General features: G+C 45.6%; 1 protein-coding gene across 2 annotated transcripts in view; it reads right to left on the bottom strand.

Moving 5' to 3' along the window:
* Positions 1 to 27469, bottom strand: part of LOC147669008 (NADH-cytochrome b5 reductase-like) — a 192184-nt gene that overhangs the window by 67268 nt on the left and 97447 nt on the right. The gene's annotated exons all lie outside the window — the stretch shown is intronic.

Here is a 27469-nt window from a genome sequence, read left to right as displayed (position 1 = left end):
GAATGGTATTGACTTTTAAGTCCATTCTGGTGCACTGTTTTGTTCTGCACGGGAACTAAAATGCAAATATTTCTCAGTTTGTGTGCATCAAAGAATGAGTCATCCCAACTGTGTCACTTAGCTGATGGTTCTCGGTCCAAGGGGCTGTGAATGCTATATTATCCATGTGGCAACCGTTTACATAATTGATGATGCCAAAGGAATGAAATGTGAGGATCTATGGTCGCATATTGATAGTGATGTGAAAAAGGTACACTCTACTGCATTCTTAGAATTTTACAAGAAAACACAACTGCTGTAGTGGACATAATAAAACAACTAGAGTCTGAAAACACCCTGGTCTGCCAAGTGTTAAGCATCATTGGTGTAGATGTGAAACATCTCCTTGAGAGTAGGCTGGGCGACATCATTAGTGACTTTGGCCTGCAACATGTTCTATGTTAGAGTGCTTGCCACTTGGTAAGCAAAGCAATGTTGACAAGCAATTCAGGAACTTTCATTTTACAATGCATGAGAAATGGCTTGTAATGATGCATAGAAGTGTTCCTTCACCAACCATGGCATTTGAAGTAAATGAAACCTCACTGTGGGGAGTTTTCTCTGTAGTTTCAAAAGTGTTGCTTCATTTTTGACCGCTTCACTAACTCTGAGGGCATAAGCGCCCAGTTCAACACAAATGTTCCCCAAACCTGCCCAGAGAATCTCAGTCTTCAAGTGCCCCACTATTGACATGGAAAGCTATGTCAGTGGCCAGAGTTAGCAAATTGTGTACTGGCTCTTTTGGCGTTGCCCATCTCAAGTGCCAATCTTGAGAGGGCCTTTTCACAGAACAAAGTTTACATGGGAAAGAAAAAGTGAGTGCACCTGACCAAAGACTCACTGAAGAAGTACTGTATGGTGTACTACAATAAGTTTGATTTTCAAAAATGTATTTGAACCTCATATACACTGTACATACACTGTATATATACCATGCACTATTAGTGCAGAAAACAAGCAAAAATAAAAGCAAAATGTCCCATAAACACTGGGAAAACACTGTTTCTGTTGTTTTTAATGATGTGAAAATGGGTAACCACTGATAACCACTGTTTTTTAAGGTGTTGAAATCACTTGAAAACACTGGGGGGAAAAACACCAGAATTTACCAAAAATAGAAACTGAAAACAGGAAAGCCTAATTATGAGTTATGTTTGGTGAAACAGTTTTACACAATGATTAATTCTGGATCTATATTTCATAGGAGGTTATTGGAAAAGACAAACTGCTGTATTCAGTGCACAAATCAATGGGACGTGAGAGGATGTGTTTTGGGCAGTCCCAATTGCCATCTAAGGGTTACTGTGCTTTAATTCATATTGCTTGAGATCGTTTCCCACGGGTGTCTTAGGGTCCCGGTACTCCTGTCACCACAAATTGGATACTAAACAAATGCCTTCATCATGTGCCTCTTAAATTAGCAATGGTAGATCAGTCCAAGCCCCCTTCAAAGAGGCGAGGCAGGTTGGAAACTCAGAAACACCCATAAAACACTGAATAAATCCTTGCTTGGGGAGAACTTTTACTGCTAAGAAGTTAAGCACATTCATGCATACAAAGCAAAATACGTTCTCGCTTTACCAGTTCTCACCTGGTAATTACACTTGAATTCCAGCAGGCCTTAAACCTGAAAACCATGATTTTTTTTGATACGGCAACGGTATCATATTGGGTTTGTCATCAAAACCCCAAATTTGGGGTTGATTTATACCTTTGTGGGTGGCCCGCTGTTCGTCAGGTTGGTGGAGGTCTTTCCTCTGCCACCTTGTCTGTCTGCGTGGCAGGGCAAGACTGGCCGTACTGGGCATCAGGCGTTATCCCTTGGGGCTAGAAGGGTGGGGTCTGGTTTTGTCACCGGGGTCGGTTTTGTAGGGGTGCTACAATATTGAACCCCAGTACCAAAACCAACAAGCAAGCTTCTCCAGCCTCCTGGGGCCAGGCAGTGCTTTCCCAGGGGCCAGTCCGAGAAAATTGCCTGGGTGCTTCGGGGTCCCAGTCCGGCCCTCCTGTGTGGCTGTGCTACCATAGCCTTCTAAAACTGCTGCTAGCCCGAGGGCTCAGAACTTGCAGCAGCAATGCAATGGGTTGCTGAACTCGCTGATGCTTCAGGGAGGTCACGCCGGGCCTGGTCTCTCTTTGCAACATTCAGCAGCCAGGGCACCGTCTGCTCACCTCCAGCCCCGCTGGCCCCAATGAGACACACTGGCCTGGCTTTTATCCTGGCATTGAGGCGCTGGGGCAGCGCTTGTTACTGGTAAATGGTTGCTGTGAATGGATTAAGGTGGATAGGACAGTAGGGCCGCCACAGTTCCCAGAAAATAATAAGGATGCTTGTTCACGTTTTTGGATTCTGCGAAAGCTCACACATGATAAACAGAACTTTATTCAAAGTAGTCCGTATTAATTTTCACACCAGTTTTTTGCCTTTGTTTACTTTACTGTATCAGTCATGGACAGGGCTTTAAGTGGGCCGGGTCCTGTAGGTGCTGAGCAGCGGCAGTTCTGAAAAGCAGGTGTCGAGACGAGTCCCTATCGGGCTCTCTATCTTTGCCATTACCCTGCAGGTGAAAAAAAAAAACCTTCACTCTGCAGCAGTGCCACCTCTCACTGCTTTTGGGATAACTTCGAAGAGACTCGTTAAAGTTCTTTTGCAGTCTCATCATTTCACAACTGGAGCATTGTCTTAGTATATTCAATGAAGTAATAGTTGTTGCTTACGCAACTAACACCCATTGACAAAGCCAATAGTCCTGGCTTGCTGTAAGTGTAATGTTACTTGTATTATATATCTGTATCATATCGATGTACCTGAGACTAGGATTGTTTAAACTGGCTGGGTTGGATGGATAATGTTGGTGTTTGCATGCACTGGGCAGGGCTGACTGGGTCCCATTGGGAATGGGCCTAGTGGAAGGGATTGTTCAAGACCAGGTTTATTCCGTTGGGTGTTAAAAGAGCTAGAATGGACAGGGCAGGACTGCACTGTTTCTGGTGGTTGCAAATGGGACTAGAATGGTGTTCGAATGGACCATATAGTCAGGCTAGTGCTTCTGATTGTTCAAAAGTTGCTAATTTGTGACATTTTGCTCTTTATATGGACGTCATTGCTTAGTTTTACTGGTGAGAAAGTGTCAGCCCCGCCAAGCACCACACAATAGGGGTTAGAATAACGCATTTTAGTGTTGGTGGCCGCATTACAGCATTACAAAGTATTAGTCACACAAATATAGCGCCCCAGGGACCATGCCGAGGAGCTTTGAAAGTGGGGAGGCTGGAGAATGCATCTAAGCAGCAAGCGCGATGTGCTGCTCAGCTGCATGCTCTTTATCCACACAGCAGTCGCTGCGTGAAACCCCACGCCGCTGCCAGGGATCTTAAACAGACACTGAGGTGGATGGCAGTTTTGTTTTTCTTGCCATACCCAGTGGCACATTGTCCATGCATGCACCATCGAGGAGGGTGGCAACCCAGGAGGGTAGCTGTCACTTCCACTGAGCACAGCCTGTGGTCAGTGTTGCACTGATCACTGTCAACTGCTTGAACCCAGCTGCGGCAGCGGGGCCTCTGCCACCCACAACAAAGACAATGCGTGATGCTGGCCTGAAACAGGAGGTGCAGTAACAGGGAGCACCGATCCGCGACTGAAGCCAGCCAGCCCATGCTGGGCTCCGGCTCTCATACTCAATACTGCAGCACTCCAGAGCATCGCATGATCTCCCCCCAGCCTTGTCGGCCACATGAAAACACCGGCTCAGCCTGGCAGTGGGTCACTGGGCCGGAGTGAGTTAAACAGGGCAGTGACAGTGAATGGGGTTAAAGTAAGATTGGGCTATGCCTGTAGTGTTGTCACCTTTCCCACAATATATTAACATATGTGTTCTTATTTCAAGATTCAGCAAAGGCCTGAACACAGTAAACAGGATTTGTATACAATCGTCCCTGTTCATCATTAAAGCTACTTTTCAAATGTTGTTTACTTTAATTGGCAGTCACTGACCATTAAGGTAGCTCCTGAAGACATTTTAAAGTCCTTCCTTCTTAATGTTTGCCATTGTAAATCTGTACTGATAGGAGGAAAATAAATACTGACTAGATGATTTTCTTTTATTGTGCGGGTCAGGACATTAAAATACTGATTAGGGCAGTTGGCAACCCTATTTAAGGCTGGTTCTGGTTGCTGTACCTGAGGGTAGAATGGTTGGAACTGGCTGATTTGGATGGCTGTGCAGGGCAACTGGAAGGCTGGTTCTAATGGTTGTTAATGAGGCTACAATGGACTTGACAGGGCCCCACTGGTTATGGTGGATGGGAATGGGGCGAGAAGAGTTTTGAAATGACTGAGCTGATTGATTTAAAAGGAGTTAGAGCACATTGAGTAGGGATAGGTCTGCTGGATGTGTACAAGGTGTGAACATACTGCGTGGGCTGGCTGTTTCTGATGCTGTTAATGGATTTAAGATGAACTTGGTTTGGGTCATGCTACTTTTTGGATAATGTTGATTGAATGTAGCATGTATTCAGGCTAGTGCTTCTCAATGCTCTAAAGGTGGCAGTTTATGATATTTAGCACTTTATATTGACTTTATGGCTTGGTTTTTCTGGTGAGAAAGTTTCACTCGAAATGTCACACATTAGGTAGTAGAATGTGACTTATAACAACACTGAAACTATGGAAATGTCACACATAGGCAACCTAAAAACTTGGCAGTTATGTGGTCAGACTCTTGGTGTGTCATGTGGGTTAGTGCCTTTCCATTTCTGGTGCTTTGCAGCAGTTTTAGGATCTTTTTAGAGTTTCTTGTTGCTCACATAGTTGTACTTTCTGATATTTATATGTTTCCCTCGTCATCATTAGTCTATTTTTGCTTGCGAGAAGCTGTCACTCATATTCATTGAATGTCACTCATAATTACACTGAAATTATACCTGTCATGGCAGCTATGAAGATAATCACTCGTTTATGCCCAAATTTTCATTAATTTAGATTAGGGATTCTCCTTTATGGAACACACATTTTCTGTATCCTATTTGTAGTTCTTACCAATATATTTTTAGGTTTCGCCTATTACCATTCGCTTGCGAATGGAATGGCGAAAATTCATGGGCTCGATCGAATAGTCAAACCACTGCGGTTTCCACTGCGGTTTCTTTACAGTGCATGTGAGGTCACGTGACCACAAAAGCGGGTCACGTGACCACACACGCACGAGCATCTCCCTAATCCGCCTGCCCCCACCAGGCTCTCCCGCCCCCATCCGGCTTCCCTCCGCGCATCTGCCTATCACACTTCTCCCCTCGCACGCATTCCCGCCCCCCCACCAGGCTCTCCCGCCCCCATCCGGCCCATCTGCCACCAGGCTCTCCCGCCCCCATCCGGCCCATCTGCCTATCACACTTCTCCCCTTGCACGCATTCCCGCCCCCCCACCAGGCTCTCCCGCCCCCATCCGGCCATTTGCTTTTTCGAGCCGAGCATGGCGGAATAGTCTTGCTTTCCCGGTTTTACCTTGTTTAGATTTGTCGAGCCCTGCGCCCGTATTTCTGATCCGACCCATTCCCCGCTGTTGTCTTTGCCACTTCTTGTGCACACCACACACCAGATCTCCCTCCGCCGCCCGTATTTCTGATCCCACCGCCGCCCGTATTTCTGATCCGACCCATTCCCCGCTCTTGTCTTTGCCACTTCTTGTGCACACCACACACCAGATCTCACTCCGCCGCCCGTATTTCTGATCCGAGCCATTCCCCGCTGTTGTCTTTGCCACTTCTTGTTTTGGGTTGTTTGTATTGCACCAGGCATACGACGATAGTTGTGTGTCAAGTAGGCGGTTCCTTTGTCTTTTTCGTTTTTTTTTACTTCACTTTAGTTCTTGGGTGCAGTTCATCTTGGCATGGTGGCACTGTAGCATGCTTAGAGCACTATTGATCACACAGGAACAGTAGGCAAATTGGTGATGGCAACTTGTAATATCTACTTTTTCATTTTCTTCTTCACTCGAGAGTAAAGAAAATGGTAGTGTCACCTATATCTTTTTGTAGTGAAACAATGGTGTCTCACTATTTTGGTAGCGACATAACAAGCCAGTTTATTAATGTTTTCACCACATTAATGCATACATTTAGCATTAATTTGTATGTTTCTTGTTGATGCATGTGAGCAGAGTGACATTTCTTGTGCATGTGATCATATATGCAATTTCGGCTGTATCTAAATAATGTTCCATTACTGTTGCCAGTGAGTAAGGTAGCTCTTCTGTTGCAAGTGAGCCCCTCTCCCCCTCCCATCTTCCCTCCCTCTCTTCCCACTCACCCCTCAACCTCCCCTCCTCCCTCTCTTCCCACTCACCCCTCACTCTCTCCCCTTTATCCCCTCCCCTCCCTCTCTCAAATCCCACTCCTCACTCACTCCTCTCTCCCCTCTCCTCACCCACCCCTCTCCTCTCCCCCTCCCTCTCTCAAATCCCACTCCTCACTCACTCCTCTCTCCCCTCTCCTCACCCACCCCTCTCCTCTCCCCATCTCCCCTCTCACCACTCAACACTCTACCATCTCACCGCTCACCACTACACTCCCTCTCCAATCCCTCTCTCTCTCCTCACTCACCTCTCTCTCCCCTCTCCTCACTCTCCCCTCTCCTCACTCACCCCTCTCCTCACTCTCTCCAGGCCTGACTCTCTCCTCAACTCTCACCACTCTCCTCTCTCACCACCACTCTCACCTAGGCCTCACTTCTCCTCCCCCTAATTACACTTCTTTCACGTCTGGATGAAAGGCCGACATGCCGTGCAGAGCTCGGACCCGGGCCTGCAGGTCGCACCAAATGCCCTAATCTAATACTTAACTCACCGACCCAACCAGAAGTAAACGAGTTACCACTGGCCTTCAAAAATATTCATTTTATTTCTGGCATTTGAAACAGACGGAGCTACTTCGGCCCTCAAAAAGTAATTTACCTTCCAAACGTAATCAAGCTCTGTCTGGTCTTTACCAGCACTCAAGTTATTTCAGACTTTTATATTTTAGTAATTTATGTCCTCTGGGTGGAAAATGTTTTTGTCTGCCCTTCTTCAAAGTATTTACTTTCCTCGCTGACAGTTTACGTTTAACTATTATTTTTTTAAACTTTACGTTTTGTTTTGTCAAACTAACTATAACGAAGACCCGTTGCCACGCTGGAATTGTGATGTTCTTCTGAGAACTTATGTTCGTGTTACTATATTTTTATTAATCATTTCCACTCGAATGATTAGGGTGTTTTGGCAAATCCGAGACCAGAAGCAATATTGTGACATCAAGTTCTAATCTCATCCTCTATGAGGATGAAATTGTGTTCATTACGTGATCTCTAGCTGGTGAGCCTGTGGCTGTGGTTTCTTCCGCTGTAACAAAGATGTTCCTGCCATTACCCAATTTAATGAGACGTCATTTATCACCCTCGTCTGGATGAAAGGCCGACATGCCGTGCAGAGCTCGGACCAGGGCCTTCGTATTTTTCGCAGTTTTCGCATTTTTGTCCTGAATTCCCAATGAAGGAGCTGGCACTCGGTGTGACCTTCGGCAGATTTTTTCAGCATTATGCCTCGACATATGCATCTCTCTAGTTTCCAGTGCCAGGCGGAACAGCACACTCGGGGTTTGGGTGCTTCTTTAATTGAGCTGAACAGTATGAAGGGCTTCCATTTGCTACCACTGTTGCCACACGCATTGAACTCGCCAGGCAGCCCACCCCCTCCCTCTCCAGCGTGCGCCGAGCTCTCCCTTGGTTGCCACACGCATTCAACTCACCAGGCAACCCACCCCCCTTCCTCTCCATATGGGTGTTAGCGTTTTTCTTTGATCTCCGCCGCACGTTCACACAGGCTCCTCTCTGCCCACGCATCTCTCCTCTTCAGTAAACAAGCACTGGCGTTGCCAATAGGTCTCGCAGTAGGAAAGTTGGAGCTATTGGTTTTGTAAATGACATTTTAGATTTATATATCGTTATTGGCATTGTCAATAACAACTATAAATATAAAATGTCATTTACAAAACCAATAGCTCCAACTTTCCAAATGCGAAACCTATTGGCAACGCCAGTGCTTGTTTTATCTTGTCTCGAACTATTGATTTATAGATTATTTTCGAATCTGTAATAAAGATGGCTACATTTGAATTCTTACTGAATAATTTATGTTTAATTAATTTGTTAATAAACCCTTCAAACTCATACTAAATTCCTTTGAAGCCCCAATTGGACTTTACTGTTTATGGTAATTGATGTAAAAGATCGCTCTTTATCATATTTCCTTGTTGGCTAACATAGGTCCATAGGAACAATGGCGGGGTTATTTAATGATTATACTCGATTATTAAGATATACAAATCCCCATTCCAGCACAGGTGTTGCTCTTTTAGCCACTCCAACCTCTTTTCCAGTCAAATCCCATACCTCATCTTTGACAGTATGTCTTGAATCCAGAGGCAGTACTTATTTGATTAAAACCGGGAACAAGTGAACTCTAAAGTCTTGTGAATTTGTTTTGAACTCTCAATTGCAACACCATCCGGTGTACAATAAACGATGCAAATCCTTCTACAAAGCAAATCCCTTCCCAGCACATTCACAAGACTTGGATCACACAAAATGAATTTGTGTTTGTTCTCCATCTGACCAATTTTAACTGGTACATCTGCTGTAATCTGATTAACAATTTCTTTATTTCTTCTCCCTACAAATTGGATTTCTCTTCCCGAGAGGGGTACGTTTGAGACTTCAACAGACCAAACTGTAGAGCAAAATCAAAATTGCTAATCTAAAATGAAACAGGAGGGTCATTGACTTCTCTGTCAATATATGGGCCACTTCAGTCTACCCATTTTGGAAAAAACGGGGACCCCTACTCATAATATATTCACTACCAGTAGGGACTAAAATAAGCTAATTTTTGGAAACCAGAACAGTAGTGAACACAATTTACAAGCCAAATCCGAGGGGAAACACACACAAATTATTCAATTGAATGTTGTGACATGTAAACATTATTGATAGAGACCAGACATGTTATTTGTATACAAAATAGTGTTTATAATTTATTTATTTATATTATTTTCTTCATTTTTGTTGGTAATTTCTTTTATAAAAATACATATGTCCAATAAAAAGATCAATAACATACATTTTATAATACAAAAAAGTGTAAAGACAAGTCAAAAAACAAGAAGGGGAAGGAAAGGAAACCACAAATGACTAATGGGCATATGCATCAGAAATCGTTAATACATGTCGGTAATAGCGAAAAATAACGAATCGCTATTAAGAACATGCAAACCGCGATGCATCAATGTAATCGGTAAAAATTACCGATTCGGTAAAAATCGCTATTAAATAGCGAAAGTTCGTCAGTGAGACTAGCAATTACCGAGTTAGCAAATACCGAATCGGTATTAGTGAATCCGGTATTTGCGAATTCGGTAATAGCAAAAACGGGAAAAATATGCGACGCATTGGAAGCAGGCCGATGACATCACAACCAGGAAGTAGGACAGCCCATGCTCCATTCAGTGTTCGGAGTAGCACAGAGGAGGAGCCAGAGCACAGGAGCTGAGGACCCAGACTTAACCAGCAGCAACCAGGACTAGGCAAGCAGGATAAGATGGAGAAGGAGGCCCCCCCAGCGGGGAAAGGACACACACCGAAAGAGAAAACGCAAGTTCTCTGATAAGGAACTGGAAATCCTAATAGAGTGTGTGACCAGCAACAATGACCGACTATTTGGGAAGTTGTCGCTGAAGGTGCCTGAGGCAGAGAAAAGAAAGATGTGGCTGCGCATCAAGGACAAGGTAAATGCCTGCGGAGTCACCCACCGCAGCATCGACGACTTAAAAAAACGATGGTATGACCTGCTTAAGAGGGCCAAGGAGAGGATTGCGCAGAGGGTCAAGGATGCTGCTGGCACAGGAGGGGGCACATCCAATGTGATGCCTAACACTGCCCTGGAGGACCTAGTGGAGTCAACCATAGAACCGGAAGCTGTTGTGGGGGTCACACGTCTGGACACCTCTGGTGCTGCGGAAGGAGGACAAGGTAAGATGCATGGCAGCGTAATAATGCAGCGTGTAGTAAGTCCCTGCCCAATCCCCCATGCCAGACCCAGTGCACATGTATCGGTGCCAAAAACACATACCCTCACCACTGTGTTGCACCATGGGAGTTGTAGTCAATACATGAATGGGTGCATGCCAGAACCCAGAGATGAATACAGCTGCAAAGCGCGAAATGTCTGTCCGAAAAAGTTATTTATTGTGAGATGCCAAAGCTATTTACACATACAATACCATGATAATAACTATGCACTGTTTCACACACAGATGCATCCCCCATCGATTCTGACGACAGTGGCCGCCTCGTCATCTCAGAGACACCAGTGTTGACCAATGCGGAGTGCTCACAGGGAGCTGAAGCCATGTCCTCCCCTTCACCACCACGGCGGACAACACCTCCACCATCCCTGCGGTCCAAGACACCACCACCACCACCACCAACCTTGCGGTCCAAGACACCACAACCACCACCACCATCCTCGCGGTCCAAGACACCACCATCACCACCACCACCAGTGCGGGCCACTCCGCAGAGCCGCAGAGCAGATGTTTCCTCCCTGCCCGTGATGGAGTTGGATCAGAGTTCAGCACCCCAAAATGTCTCACACCAGGCTGTCGTCACTCCAACCAGCCAAACTGCAGCACGCCAGCGCATCAGGCAGAGGGCTGTGCCCCCGGGTCGGGCTGCTGCAAGACCAGTCGATCTGTCCGAAGGGTACGGAGTTGTGGAGACCCGGATGCTGCGTGTCCAGCGCCGCAGGGGCGACACATGGGTGCCATGAAACTCTCCATGACCAAACTCTGCAACAAACTAGGCAACATGACTGACGCTGTGCGTGAGCACACCACTGCCGTAGCTGCCGGCAACAATGAAATCAAGCTCTGCCTGCAGGAACTGACACGTGCCGTAGTCGCAGGCCAACAAAGTGAGCGCCGACATCACAGGCAGATCATGCTGGCAGTGAATTCTACAAACAAGGCCATCAATAAGCTGTGCAACAGCACGGCTGTGCTGTCCCGCAGGCCCGTGTCCCTGCAAGTGGACCTAGGTCATTATTGTGGGGATGTGGCAAAGGCCCTTGAGAGGGTGACCACTGCAGTGGAGCAACTGAAGCCTGGGTCAGCCAGTGTCAGCAGTCTGGGAGCGGAAGAGGGGAGTGAGGCAGCCTCCAGTGTCAGCAGCGTCTCCCTGCCAGAGACCAGCGGGAGGAGGCGCAGTGGCCGCAATGCAACTGCCACAGACACCCATCGTGGAGAAGCCGAGGAGTCACAGGACAAGAGACTGGGGGTTCGCGGCAAACGCAAGTGAATATGTGGCAAAGTCACACTGTCCTTGGTGACGTAACCATGGCCAGACAAAAGTACCACACGCATCACCCGTTCTGAGAAGGGACAATTTAAGTTAGACTTCAACTGCAGCAGCAGCATGTTTGTGTTACGTATATCTGCACCAGTCAGGTGTCCATGCCCATTAAACCCTTGCAAATCTGATCCTGTTGTCAAGGCACTCTCTTACCTGTCTCAGAAATGATGCTGTGTGATGTATGTCCGCCTCCTTTGACCTTCAGCTGTGTTGGGCACATGCGCCTGTCGGTGTTGGGGGGGGTGGGGGGAGGGGGGTGGGGGAATGCTGTGCACGTAGTTCATCCTCACCGGCCACCTCTATGGGTATCCCCCTGCGTGTGGCGATGTTGTGCAGGATGGCACAGACAGCAATGATCTGGCAGCAGGTCACTGGGTCGTACTGCAAGGCACCTCCAGTCTTGTGCAGTATTCGGAAGCGACTCTTGAGGATGCAGAATGTATGCTCAACCACATTCCTTGTGCTGATGTGTGCTCTGTTGTAGCGGTGCTCTTGCGATGTGGCTGGGTTGAGGTAGGGAGTGAGTAGATATTCACGCAATGCGTATGCGCTGTCACCTGCAGGATGGGGAGAGAATGGTCATCAGCATGAATGCAAATTTACATGTGGGGATGGAGTGGATGGAGAGTACGATGATGCATCAATATGTACCTAGTAGGTGTCCCTCTCCGAATTCACCGTTGATCAGGCGCCTGTGGAGGCCACAGTGACGGAATATGTAAGCGTTGTGTGTGCTCCCGGGGAATTGGGCTACAAGGTCCGTAATGATGTACTTGGCATTGCACACCACCTGCACATTTATGGAATGATATGACTTCCGGTTGCGGTATATGTATTCGGTGGCTGATGGAGGACAGATGGGGACATGCGTGCAGTCAACACACCCTATGACATGGGGGAATTGTGCCACCTGGTAGAATTCCCGATGGTGCGGGTCAGCTGCTGGGGGGTTGTGGGGAAGGTGATGTGGCGATTTATTAATGTCAGCATGGCCTCTAGGAACCAGTGAAAGAAGCGTGATAAAGCGCTTTGCGACACGCCTCCAGTCTCAGCTATTACCCCATGGAAGCTTACAGACGCAAGCAGGTGCAGGCAGCATAGGACCTGCACATGGGCTGGTATGGCGTTGGTCCTACGGGTCTCGTGCTGCAGTAATGGCTCCAGGTCTGCTATTAGGCACATAGTCATGGCACGGTTGAGTCTGTACTTATCGTACACCTGTTCCTCGGTCTGCCCCAGCAAAGTGATGCGCACCCTGAAGATCCTGTCCTGGATCATCCTCCTGCGCTGGGCCTGGGCGTTGATCCTCCTCCTCCTAGCAAGCACGTAGAGGGCAGCCATTTTGGATGACATGTGGGGTTTCCCAGGGCATTTGTGAAGGGTTACTGATTGTCAGCACCTGCTAATGGGGTGTATTTTTTTTTTCCTATCCTTCAGTTTACTTTACCTCCTGATTGTGATTCTCCTTATTTTGCTCATGCTAAATAGTGATTTTTGGGTATTTCGGTATTAGAGACTTATCATGCATTCCATTGCGATTCGTTAATAGCGATTCGGTATTTCCGAGGTCAGCTTTGGGGTTCGGTATTTCCGATTGTCTGTTTTGCGATTCTGTAATTTACCGCAGGGGTTTTTTAGCGATTCTTTATTTTTTACAGATTTTGGGTTGATGCATAGCATTTTCTGGTTTTGCGTTCGGTATCGGCCTGTTTTACCGATTAGGTGTTTTACCGGGAGGTATTTTCGTTGATGCATCTGCCAGTAAGTTGTTGGGTTGGGCTAGTGGAGTTAGCAAAGCGGTGGATGGGAACTCTACGCGCGTTTCGGCTATTGCCTTCTTCAGGAGTCCGTCATTTGCAACAGGACATAAAACACAACACTGAAAAACATATAAAAGGGCCATGTCACAATCTGTAATGTTGTATTATTGTACAGTTTTCTCAATTCATTACAATAAACCCCGGGCATAGGTCTAATTTTTATGAAGACAAAAAAAGAAGAAAGAGATACCACATTTGATGTTTAAATAATAAACAATTTTGATACAAATAGAGCAGCTATATTCTATGAAAATCGTTTAAATTCATTACCAATAGTCAAGTCTGGTAGATGCTTCATTGATTCTATATGCATATATTTGATTTGAATTACTTTCATCATCTACATAGTTGCTGTTCAGACAAGTTTATTATATTCTTGTTGTAATTACAGAACAGAGGTGTCTTTGAATCCTAGTACTATTTGCAAACAGAGAGAACCATTTACCATTATTAGGTATAGTAGAGAACAGATGCGGATGAAAAGGGGAAAGGTAGTAGGGAAGAAGGGTAAAAAAGGAAACAAGAAAGTCTGCAAGTCAGGGTCAATACGTCTATTTAAAAACAGGTAGTATGTCTATGTAGGCATGTCATTTTAGTAGGACATAAGAGGGTGCGTTTAGAGGGACAATTACAAGAGGGATCAAAATAGGTCAGAGGTATCACTGTTGTAGTTACTTACGAAGTGATTTGCTCGCAAGCTGATTATGATTATTTTGTAGATTTATTCAAGAGACTTTCCAGCGGGGGAACAGTGCACCGAGACCTTATTAAAAAAAAAATAGAGAATAAGCTATAAAGGATAGTTGTTTACATATAGATGTATTTTCTTTTTCCAATGGAATCTACATCTTAGCAAGAATATCAGTATAAGAGTATGCTGATCTGTTTACCAGTTGTCTAGTTGACGGTATATGACGGTATATGGCTTCAAGCGATGTCAGTTTCTAGCGTGAACTATTTGCGTCGGCGGCGTATTCCTTAGTGATGGCTAGGAAGGGGTGGTTAGAGAAGTGTGGACAATAAAGAAATATATAAATAGCTTCGCTTCCAGAACTAGGACACTCACAAGGTGATGTTATTATAATAACTATTTTTCTATGTACCTTGATCTTTGGCGGCTTTTTCAAAATAGTATACGATTCTTTAGAGTCTTAACGGGACACACCGGCAATCCGATAGAAGATGGACCCGCTGTAACAAACGGTGTAGGAACCCTCGTAGTCCCTGTATGGGTTGGGTATATACATCATTAGTATGGATAAAAGTGCTCTACTATTCTTTTTAAATCGGGTTACAATCCTCGATTTTATTGGCACGATCAGGGAGAATTTAAAGCCATGCAATACCTGTATTGTGTCGATCTTGTGTTTTCGTAGATAGTAAAAGACTGGTGACGATGACGGACCTTTAAAGTTTAAAAAAGAAGAAAATTCAATCAAAACTAAGTACCGACCAGCGGGCGGGGAGATGAAATACTACGGTGTCTATCTATAATAGTCGCGTAACATACCTTTGGGGTTCCGGTCGTCGTGGCTCTAAAAGGGGTTCTGGAGTATGAAAGCCGCCGGCCGCGGTCAGCGAAAGGAAAGAATGGTTCTAATTGCCACAATCCTTATATATCCTCACTGGCTCTCTTAATATAACCCAGGAGTGTTCTAGTGCAGAGGCACGCCCTAGCAGACGCACAGTGTTTACGACCTAAGCGGTGCATCGGAGTCTAACACTAAAAGCCAATAGAAGTGAACGTGTAGTTCAGCCAACGGAACTACAAGTATGGCGTAGTTTCACCAGATATTGAAACGCGTTATGGTCTTGTTTTTAATGGGGCGTCATATATTACCGATTTTGCACCAATGATAAAATGCTTATAGTTCAGGCACATGATTTCAAGAGTACAAAAATATGTTTTAAGATGTTCTAATCGGTATCATACTGTTGTATATTCTTTTCTATTCTTAACGTGGCATATCTTCGGTAAGTGAACATATGTGGTGACCAATATAATTTTGGCCAAACAACCATACGATACAGCCGCGTTAATCTCTCAAAATTATCGCCTGCTCCCACGGAATCTCAAGGTTAAGACCCGTGGTAGCTGTGTCAAGTGAAAAAATCCAATAGACTTCTCTCTGAATGTGAAGAAGGTCTTGAATTCAAAGGATCATTTCGGAAATTATCCTCATTAGAATAATTGGTCTCCCTCTCTCAACTGCTTTAGTTTTGTCATCTGGTTCTTTAACTATAGCAGGATAGACTCTTACACCTTGGAATTCTCTTCCAAAGAGAGGTAGGTTTGGAACTTCCACAGAGCGAACTGTAGAACGGGTAGGCCCTGTGTCTCTCAAAAATGAAATGGGATGGTCATTTCCTTCTTCATCAATATATGAGCCACTTTGGTCTACTTCCAGGACTGCTCCAAGTAAGGAATCCTGACCCCTTCCCCCTCCAACACCTCCCCATCCCTGGCACTGTTTTTGTGAATTGCTCCTTGATAAATCATCATTCAGAGTCAATAAATTCTGCTGGTTCCCTACACTATATAGCATTTTATTTCTTATGTTTGCTAAATCACTGATGCTAAAGGATTCGAAATTCAAAATTATTTATGATTCTGCGTACACTGCTCAGAATATGAGACAGGCGGACCATGATATTCTTCTGCATTTGGGAAACAATTTCTCCTGAACTCTGTTTGAATTCTGGTGATACTTTTGCTTCCTGTGCCCTATCCTCTGGAAAAGTGACAAGCAGTGTTTCATTTAATCAATTCAATGTTTCCTTTCATCCCATTATTGTTCATCAACCCACTTCTAGCAGTTTACCTATGCATCGTTCCATTTGCACACCGTGCATTTGATTAATCCCATTAATTTCAGGCTGAGCATATTTCATATTTGAATCTATCTGGTTTCGGGACCCTCTCTCAAATTGCTTTGTCTAAGCAATCATTAACTTCTTCTTAATCTTTTTTGTTGCTCATCAAAGTAATCACTACTATATTCTGCCAGCTTCAGGATCTCGTCTGCCAACACAATTCACAGTGCTTCTTGAAAATCTGCGAAAGTCTCTCATTTAAACGCATGCACTGATTCTTTCGGCTCTGTGAAGGTCTCAAAATGTTCACCCAATTTATATCCTGTTCGGGCACTGTCTTGTTCAAATGCCTGCCTGTACTTATTAGTTACATAAACAAAAGGAGTACACAGTAAAGTATTTGGTATGGTCCCTACAGTGGTGGGGAGCACAAAGTGTTCTTTGAATAACCCTCACACACCAACATGACCCTTGGTGTCATGCTTCATCATAGGGGTCTTCGCATCCCCCTAAGGAATGCGGCGTGCTACTAACCAGCAAATACGCGGGAGCACTGATGTAAACTCTATGTGTGGTGCGTGAGGGTATTGGACAGTATGTGAGTGGTGGGGTCAGGAGTGAAATGACGTGTGAGTGTTTAAAAAATACCTGGCATGTTAGTGCTGAATTTTTTTTTAATTCGGTCTCCATGCTGGTATTATTAAAAGGAGTGTGGTGGAGGTATTATTGTATTTAATGTACAATACCTCACTTGTGCGTTGACATGTTTCGAAGCAGGGCTTCTTCAGGACGGGCTGCACTGATCCCCACCTTACTCACGTCAGGAAAAAGGGGTAAATTACCTGTACTATATGTATTAATATGTAAGTAATACGCTAAATGTGCCTATTCAGTTGATTTTGATATCTATCAAGAAGTACCTGCAATGAGGACCTGAAATGAGAAAGAAAGAAAACAGGAAAAAAAACACATGTGGTAATCTGGTTGTAACATCCAGCATGGTTAGATAGTGCCCTAAAAAAAGTGACAGTAGTACTTTCTAGACACATGTATTCGGGCATCCAAACTGAAAGAAATACACTTACGTTCAATTTTTTGAATCATAGTTGTGTTTATTATTATTTTTCTGTACATAGTATTGCAGTATCCTGCATTTTATTCATACTAGGTATAATAGTATTCAATCTTGCTTTGCAGCCAACACATGTTTCACCCCTTACAATGCCTGTGTGGTGGGGGCTTTCTCAAGGCTGTAGATTCAAATACAACATCCTTTTAGTGTGTGGCTTTAATTATGTGCTGTGCACCTTATGTGATCTGCGGTGTTACAGCAAATGCTTATGTGCTTGATTTTAATAATCAAGGTTGTGTTCTACGAAAGTGAGGAAAGGAGGCAGGAGGAGAGGGAGAGTGTGGCCATTACATCATTGGGGATGAAGAAGGTAGTAACATTGCAATAACCAAGAAGGAAAAACCTTGAAATCCAGATTAGAATAATTTGTGGGGTAGAAAAGGTCGTTGTACTGATCAAATGATAGTCCATGCAGTTAATTCTGTGCTTACTAGACTATAGTTTGTGACAGCGTCCACTGGCATTCCAAGAGGGGCTTTTACCTTTTGAATGAAGTCCACAAATCGTGGTCCTTAAAGTATCCTAATTTGTTTAGGTCTGTATCCTGGATACTTACCCCATAAAAGTAAACGTACGTATAGAGATGAGCACTTTTCAAATTCTTGGGTTGTCACCTTTGTACTATAATGCGTGCGGGCTCTTCTATGCGGTTTTTGTGCAAGATTAGAGCTGCTTGTGAAATTCAGTATTTTTTATACGGGGTGGTTAATTGTTGAAGGCTAAGTGAAATTTGCAGTTCTGGAAAATATAAAGTGTGTTACATATGGACCAACCCTGTTAGGGTGGCTTGGGTCCTAGTTAGTGGTATTGGCAAGCTACCCTAAAGCATTAGTTTAATTGCCTGGCAGGTGATGCGTCTTGTGGTGCTCATGTACATGACGCTGTATGAGCTGATTCTGTTATAACTAATCTGACGTGCGCTGGAGGTTGCAATAGCTAATGTGTCCAAAGCACATTATAGTACAAATAGGGGCTGCCTCTTTGTTTTTATACCATATGTGGCTTCCGTTGTGATTGTACTGCAGGGTACACATTACACTCAAAAAGAGAAAATGTTAATGCATTTATAAAACCTGTTCGCGTATTGACTACACAAGCGGCATCAGTGAATAAAAAAGGGGTCAATAGTAAGGATATTTAGGAGATCTTTGGTTTGAATTTTTATCCTGCATTATAATCCAAGTTGGCTATACATTCACCATGAAATAGAGCTGCCTATGTGAGAGTGTTTCTATTGTTAGCACAATAACCATCGAAAAGTGGGTCATGCCAGCCTGCAAAGCGGTGTGGTTTAGGGTGCGTAGCTAAGGTTGAGAATCTTATGTTTTTCACATCAAGTTGAATGCTCACTTGGAATAGTTAACATAGGTTTGTTGCAGTACATCGCACAATTTACAGTTTATCCTCTATATATATTTACTGTTATTTTCTTGGTAAAGAGAGGAAAGAGAGAGGAGGAAAGCAGATAAGAGGGGCAGGGGAATTTCAGTAGAAAATTAGCAAGGCAGAGTAAATAGGAACAAGAATTGGAATAGGGCACAGAAGGGACATAGGAGAATATTTAGTGTTTCACATTACAACTCCAAGACAGTTGTTGTTGTCTTATAACATTGTGTATTTGCAAGTCCAGATTTTGGATCTGTTTAGGCTGCAAATCACAGCCAGTGATGAAGTTCAGCAGTTTTATTTAGTCCCTGTTTTAAAGTGTTGAACTTCAGGATCATGTTGCTCTCTCGTTTTCATATAGCTTCCATAGCTCCACCCTGCGGGTTCCTGTTAGAGCCATCTCTGGTTGAGGTGTGTTTTTTGAAATGGTCAACTAGTGGTTGCTTTAAACATGATTTCTGTATGTTCCGATAATATTCCTGAATCCAGCGTTTTAAAGGTCTAATAGTCCTGCCTATGTAGTTCTTTCTACAGGGCAGAGAATAGTGTAGACTACATATGCACTTTTACTATTAATCCATTCCCGTATGTGATTTTTTGGATTGTTTACGGTGCAGACCTTGATTTTGCTCTGTCCTAGTTTGCAGATTGAGCCATTTCTGCAGGTGTAGAAACCCATGGGTTCTGTCAAGAGATAGTCTATCTTGCTTCATTTATTTTGCAAAAAGGAGTGGCATAATCTTTGTTTCAGGTCTGGTGCTTTTTTGAAGCAAATCTGTGCAAAAGGTTTAATCTCCTCCTGTAGTTGTGTATGGTGTGTCAGTAAGTGCAAGTGTTTTCTCAGGGACTTTCTGATATGAGGATGACCATTCTGGCATTCTGTAATGAATCGTATGCAAGGTTGTGTGGTTTTGGTCTTGCGTGTGTCAATAAGCAGTTGATTTCTTTCTAGCTGACTAGTTTGTTTCATTGTGTTGAGTAACCGTCTTTCCTAATAGTTCCGTTTTTTTAGGCGGTCGGTGAGTTCAGTTGCTTTTGTAATGTAGTCTTCATTCTTACTACAGTTTCTTTTGATTAGTTGATACTCTCCTATTGGCATGTTATCAATAGTTGTCTTGGAGTGTCAGCTTGACACGTGTAAGATGGAGTTTGCAGCTGTTGTTTTCCTATGTGGATTTCTGTACGGTTTGTTGTTATCGAGTACAGTGTGAGGTCTAAGAACTCTACCTCCTCTTGGGAAATGGAGGATGTTACACGTATTCCCCATTTGTTGACTCAGAGTTCTGATATGTATTTCTTCTTGTGGGCCTTGCCAAATCACCAATATGTTGGCAATATATCTGTTCCAGAGGATGATATTGCTGTTGAACGTTTCATATTTGTCATACCATATCCAGTATTTCTCGATTTCACTTATAAGGATGCAGGCGTACAGTGGAGAAAATCTGGCCCCCATTGAAGTCCCGGGCATTTGTAGGAAGATGGAGAAAATTAAAGGTAAAGAAGTTGTTACGTAGACAAAAATCAAGCATCACAAGGATCATCTGGTTTCGCTCTAAGAACTGAATTGATCTACTTTGAGAGAGCTTTTCTCACTGTTTCACTGTTTCTAAGCTATCTGAGTGTTTGACTGACGTGTAGAGGTTGACCACATCAATTGTGGCCAATATATAGTTGGGTTTTCAGTCAATATTGTTAAGTCTGATAAATATATCCTTTGTATCACTTATGTTTGAAACAAGGATGCCTTCTCGCCCCCTTCTTGTTCCCCATTTATATAAGCGACCTACCGGGGTACTTTCCCCAAATTAATAATTTTCCCCCAAAACTTGTGCAAAGTGACATCCAATTGAGGTAGTGAAAGAGTGCATTTACTTTGTCCAAATCTTCTCATATAACTTTCAAAATGCTTCCCAATTTCAGCACCTGGGGCGAAAGGCCGACTCCCATGTTGAGGCATTACAGGGATTTTATTCCTCGACTGTGAAGAGACATTTTAAATCCCTGCAAGAGGTTTACAGTATGAAAATTCCATCTATTCTATTTTATGCACTGGAATATATACAGATTAAAACCTGGCAACCAATAAAAGTGAAAGAAGGGATGATCTTAAGGAAGCTGATAGAAGTCTCCCAATCAGTCCTGCACAAGCCTTACGCCTTCGAGTTTTCTTTAACAAGCCAATATGTTCCAACCATCTCTAATATTAAAAGGTGGGCTTTTAACCTTTTACATGCAGCTTCCGGTTCTCTAAGACATATATTAAAATCAGAGACATTCAGAGAAGAATCGGCACCGCATACTTTTAATAGAAATCTTAAAGTAGCCCTTGAGGCATCACAATGCAGTTTAGCACTTTTGCAGGCTTGGTCTCCAGGACATCTGAAGCTCTTTTTTAAAACATATGACGCTGAGATTATGTTATGATACAGACAAGGAGTATTGTACTCAAATAAAGCATTACGGAAAATTTGCTGACAATATAGTATATAAAACTCATGAGCACTATTTAAAGTTTCAGCTTGAACATAGAGTAAGGCGCTGTATTCTTCTCATGCGACTAGGAATTCTTCCTTTAAAAGTTTACTCTTCCAGATGGAATCCCCCTGAACATTCTTCGGGTATCTGTTATTTGTGTAACAGTGGAGTACTTTGCCACATACTTTTAATTTGCCCTAATTCAACCCTGGTAAAAGTCCAACAACGTTTCATAAAACCCATTCGTCTTAGATATGACACTATTTTTTCTCAAGACTTAATTACATTGTGCAAGTCTCTTCTAAATTAATTTATTTGCTATAACTTGTATACGATCTTTTTTTTTTTTTTTGGCAGACCTTTATTGCAAAGATTACAAGTACACAGCAACCAGCCTACAACCCATTGGTAGGGCCGGCCGCGGTCAACTCAGTGGTGATGAAAAAGAAGCGAATATATCGTCATATCGAACAGTCCACAATGGATATGCAAAGATAATGTCTTTCCGCTCTTCAGGTGTTACTTGCATCTTACAACATCAATGCACACACACAAGTGATGTGGTCTCATTTTATGTTTATACAGTCAACAATTCAACATCCCAACCTCCCACCACCCCACATCCCGTGAGTCAGGTTCTGGTAACTGCACATAATGCTTTAGGGTTCAGAGCAAGCATCATACCTCATTTAGCTGTGTAGGACTTCAAGGAACCGCATCACAACGGCACCCATTTATTGACATCTGTTCGCCAAGCATGGCGGCGCCACACATCTACCCTGCCCCACGACTTCACAGGGATGCCGCCAGCGACAGTCCGGAAATTAGAGAAGGTGCAACCTACATTCAGCACACCTCTACAGTGATTCCCCAGCGCCAATTTACCCCGAACCGTCTTCCCCCACCGGGGAGCCACCAGTCACACTGCTAGAGCTTCCGTCTGCATCCAAAGAGAGCATGTACGCCGTAAATGGGCTCCAAATATCGCGAGGGCGCGAATTTGCAGGGAGGCCCTCATGATAGCATACCAGTTGATCCCTACAATACGCCATGTCCTGCAGCCACAATCGTACCTCCGGTGCGCGCCTCCCTCCCCAGGCCATCGCCACTCTACGTTTAGCAAACTGTAATGCCAATAGTAGCAATCGTCTCACCTTAGCAGGCATTCCCGATGCAATACCCAACAGGCACAGTCGAATATCAAGCGGAACCTCAACCGATGTCATCTTAGATAGGGCATCTGTCACAGCACTCCAGAAATCATACACCCGTGCACAGCCCCAGGCCAAGTGTACAAAGTCCGCCCCATCCGTCCCGCACCGGACACACTGAGACGTCTCTCGCAGACCAAACTTCACCAGCTGCATTGGGGTGTAGTACCATTGATGTAGAAACTTATAGTGTATCAGGCGAAAGTTGCCGTTGGCCACAAAGCTTCCAGTCATGGAACAACATTCAGCCCATTCATCATCCGAGAGCGGGTCAGGCAAACACGCATCCCACCTAGTCTTCGCCGTCCCTGCACCCCCTCCCTCATCCTCCTGCGAGGCTTTATAGAGTCTAGAGAGCAATTAAACGTTATCCGGCACGGTATATAGTAACTGCAGAGCACCCAATGTTAACGGTTCCTCCGGATATGTGGGATATAAGGTGCGAATGGCCGCTCGGAGCCGGGCATATACAAATGTGGACATAACCACATTCGGGGGCGGTCCGTCACATCCCGCAGCAATAGAAAGGAGGCTCCTGGGTAAAGGTCCCCTATAGTGTTGAGGCCCACCCCTTGAAGGAGCTGTAAAGCCCCAATCTCACTGGAGACTGAAATGCCCTCGTGATACAGCAGTGGCATAGCTGGAGCGTACAGCGGCAGCCTGTCCGCCCGTCTACCCAGTTCGTGCCAGGCATTGGCGGTGGATCGCACCGTGTCTACCTCGCCCTTCTCAAACACAGAGTGCGAGTTAACAATCATTGCTTTCAATGGAGTAGGCAGAACCGCACTGGCCTCAAGTGCCACATGTGGGGTGTACGGTGGGGCCGACACCCAATAGGCAGCGAATTGCGCTTGCGCGCAGAGGTAATAAAGCTTCATATCCGGGACGGCAAAGCCCCCCAGAGCATATGGCTTAGTTAGTACATCCCATTTCACTCTTGGTTTTTTGCCTGCCCACACCAACGTTATCAGCAGAGACTGTAAGCGAGCAAAAAAATGTGATTTAAGCGGGATAGGAATATTAACAAAAAAAAATAGAAACTTCGGCAGAATAACCATTTTAATGAGAGATACCCGGTCAGCAAAGGTGAGCGGTAGACGGATCCAGCGCGCCACTTGATCTTCAAGTTTAGCTATAGCCACGCCGTAATTGGCCCTAATAACTTCTTGACTGTCTCTGTGTATTAAAACTCCAAGATAGCGTATCGGTTCCCCAGCCCATTCCAAGGGAAATTCCAGTGGGAAAGGAATCGCCGCTTCCGTGAGTGGCAATATAACAGACTTCTCCCAATTTATGGATAGCCCCGAGTGACGGCCAAACTGAATAAACTCATGCAGTATAGGCTCCAGATATCTCACAGGTTCCCGCACATAGAGAACCATGCCATCGGCATACATGGACACCGCCAGAGACCTAAGGGGAAATTTCAGGGAGGCGTCCGCATAACGCTGTCGCAGGATACAGGCAAGGGGCTCCATCACAAGTGCGAATAGTAAAGGCGACAATGGACAGCCCTGCCTAGTCCCCCGGTGTACAGGGAAGGGAGCCGAGACATGTCCATTCACCCGAACCCGCGCTACAGGGTTCGTATACAATAAAGTCACCAGTGACGTAAAAAAAAAGGCAACCCCATACGATGAAGTATCGCTATCATGTAACGCCAGGCGACCGAGTCGAAGGCTTTAGCAGCGTCAAGCATGACAGCCACCGCCGCCAGATCCGGTTTGAGTAGATGTAACACCGCAAAGAGAGCTCTCAAATTGTGAGTGGTGGACCGGAGAGGAATAAAACCAGACTGGTCTGGTAGCACCATGACTGGGAGAAGCAGACGGAGCCTAGTTGCCAATACCTTCGCTATAATTTTAACGTCAGTGTTCATAAGGGATAAAGGCCGATATGATTCACATTTGTTCGGCGGCTTACCCGGTTTCGGAAGAGCAACCAGCAGTGCCTCACGCATTGTGGCCGGGAACTGTCCCAGCTCCACCGCCTCCTCCAGAACCATCGCCAGATGCGGGAGCAAGAGATCCACATATTCCTTATAAAATTCAGACGGCAACCCATCGGTACCCGCCGCCTTGCCATTTGGTAATGATGCAATTGCATCCCGAAACTCCCCCTCCGTGACATGGTGCATAAGGAACTCCTGCTGACCTCTTGAGAGCCAGACCAGTGCAACACCTTCAAGATATTGTGCAATCTCATCCTCCTCCGCCGTTTCCTTATACTCATACATTCGTTCGTAGTATCTGGTGAAGCAGTTTAGAATGTCAGTGGCGTTAGTTACAGTGGTATCTCCGTCCTCTATCTCCTGTACCACGCAATGCCTTGCCCAGGGTTCCCTAACACGATCCGCCAGGCCCCGCCCCGGTCGTCCCCCCTCCCCATAATAGCGTGCTCTGGAGTGTTTAAATAGAAATTTCACCTCCTGGTCCGCCAGATCATTGTACTCAGTGACTTTCGCACGAACATCAGCCAGTATCGTTTCATCCGGGTGTGCCTCCAGTTGCCTCTCCAACATCATCAATTCACCCTCCAGCCTGGCCATCGAGTCTCTCAGGGACTTAAGCACACTGGACTGCAAGCCTATACATGCTCCTCTCACCGTCACTTTAAACGCCTCCCACACAGTGCACATACTGTCAACAGACCCAACATTTTTATCAAAATAATCCTCGATAACCGCCCTTAAACGCTCACGCAGCACCAAGTCACTCAGTGTGCCCAGTGGAAGTCTCCAGGTAAAAGGGGCTGGCACATGCGATGGCATTCCCACCTCCATACACACTGGCGCATGATCAGAGAGTGTGCGGGGAAGATGCCTTACATCCTGCACCCAACCGCTAACATCCCGAGTCACCAGCCAGTAGTCCAGCCTGGACCATGTATCATGAGCTGACGTGTAACACGTGCCTTCCCTCCGCCCAGGGTGTTGCAACCGCCACACATCCACCATACCGAGCCCGCCCAAACCATCCAACACAGCGTCAGCCGCTTTCTTCGCAACAGACGGTCTATCCTGTTTCCTGTCTAATACTCCATCCAAAGTGACATTGAAATCCCCCCCACAGATTATCGCCGACGGTGGCAACAGATAGATCTTATTCCACAAACGAACATAGAAGTCGGGGTCATCAGCATTGGGGCCATAGACATTGATGAGCGTAACCAGCGTACCACATAGCCTGCCATGTAGAATAATATAACGACCCTCCTCATCTATTTCCTCGTGTATGGAAACAAAGGGCACATTTTTCTTGATCAAAATCATGACCCCTCGAGCATATGCTGAATAGTTCGAGACCAGCCTAGTACCTGCCCACTGTTTCGCCACTGTTTCAGCCGCCCTCCCCCGCAGGTGAGTCTCCTGTATAAAAGCCACGTGTGCACCATGCCTGTTTAGGAAGGCCAGCATCTGCCTAGTTTTCTGTGGACGGTTTAGTCCCCTCACATTCCAGGTGATGTAGGTCAGCTTAGCCCCCCTGTTCATGAATCCAGAATCCAAGTACAACCTGAGAGCATTTGAAAAGGTGCAGTGCCCCACTCATAGCACATTTATCGTCCCCCAGCAACCAAACATGACCCAAGTCCATTCCCGCCCCATCCAACCCCGAATCAAAAAACAGACCACAAATCGTCCTGACTCTTAAAAAACGAAGACCCAACAACCCCCCACCGCCCACTTCAGCACCCCAAACCTGCCAAAGCTGTCCCCTCCCCCAGAAACCCCAAAGCCCCAACCAATCAACCATTAATGTGTGGGGATCTCCCTTATGACAGGGGCGCAGATTCGCCCAGCTCCCGCTAGCAAGCTAACGAAGAGCAGACCGTGAACATATGTGAGCATCCCACCTCCCCCCGCCCCCACCCGGCAGTAGCAAAAAAAGAGCCTGAATTGCAGTGTGTAAAAACCCTTAATCACTGTCAGAAGAAGAGCTTCAGCACCAGTGCCCTCCTTTCGCAGTACATGACAAAAAGTAGTGCGCTACAACACAGTGACTGTGAACCTACAGACAGTTCAGCTGTGGACTTATCGGCTCAATGTAGGCCCACCTTGACGCAGTCACCCTCCAGCGCAAATCGACCCATGTGACCCAGGCCATTGAAAATGTAACAGAATGAATGCTGAATCAGCCAGTCTCATTAAACCCAAACCACAATATAGGTATAGTCGCTAGCTGATAAGATAGAATGTCACACAATCAGTGTCTTAGCATGTCGAGGTTGGGACTACTCATCTGCAGGGAGCTGTGCAACAGTCCATGATCGTCCGCCATTAGCAATGATCAAGCGTGAGCACACTTACTCCACCTCCTCCTGCAGAGCGTCCTCGCCGTCCGGCGCCATGTTGGAATCCCTTTTACGTTTTTTCTGTTTTTTGGCGTAGTCCATGGCTGCCTTAGGAGAGGCAAAAATCTTGTTATCTGAGGGAGGCCCAATCCGAAGTCTAGCTGGATACAGCATGGCGTAAGGAACATTTTCGGCTCGCAGAAGCTGTTTTACTGAAGCGAACTCCTTACGCGCTGTTTGCACCGCAACAGTGAAATCCGGATAAAACTCCAACTTATTACCCTGATACTCCACAGTTCCTCTTTCCCGGGCAAGGCGCAAGATAACATCGCGGTCTATAATTGAGAATGCGGGCAATGATAGGTCGAGGCTGCGCCCCCGGTACTGGCCTCTTCGCCAAGGAGCGGTGCGCACGTTCCACGATGAATACCTTCGACAGCTTGTCAGCCCCAAAAATATCCACCAGCATACGCTCCATAAAGTCCTCCATTCTGCCCACATTCGTTGACTCCGGCAGGCCAGTGAAGCGGATGTTGTTGCGTCTGGACCTCCCTTCCAATTCCTCATTCTTAGCCTGTATGACCGCCAGCACCCGCTCCATATTAAACACTTTCGTGGTCACCGTGGCCAGTCCATCCTCAGTGGCAGATACCCTCTGCTCCACCTCGCCCATGCGTTCGTTCTGCCGGTCGAACTGCGTCGCCATGTGGTCCAACCTATGGTTAACCGATTCCATGGTGCCCTCTATGGATTGGAGCGTCTTTTGCATCGCCATTAAAGTGGTTTCAAGGTTAGGGGTGCCCCCAACCGCCCCAGGGGGGTCATTGTCCGCCGGCTGGTTGCGCTCAGGCCTGCCC

This window comes from Lissotriton vulgaris, unplaced genomic scaffold (genome assembly GCF_964263255.1).
Source record: "Lissotriton vulgaris unplaced genomic scaffold, aLisVul1.2 SCAFFOLD_1504, whole genome shotgun sequence".
In the NCBI taxonomy this organism is placed as follows: domain Eukaryota; kingdom Metazoa; phylum Chordata; class Amphibia; order Caudata; family Salamandridae; genus Lissotriton; species Lissotriton vulgaris.
The sequence above is the reverse complement of the archived record's forward strand: the minus strand, read 5'-3'. Positions and strand labels throughout refer to the sequence as shown.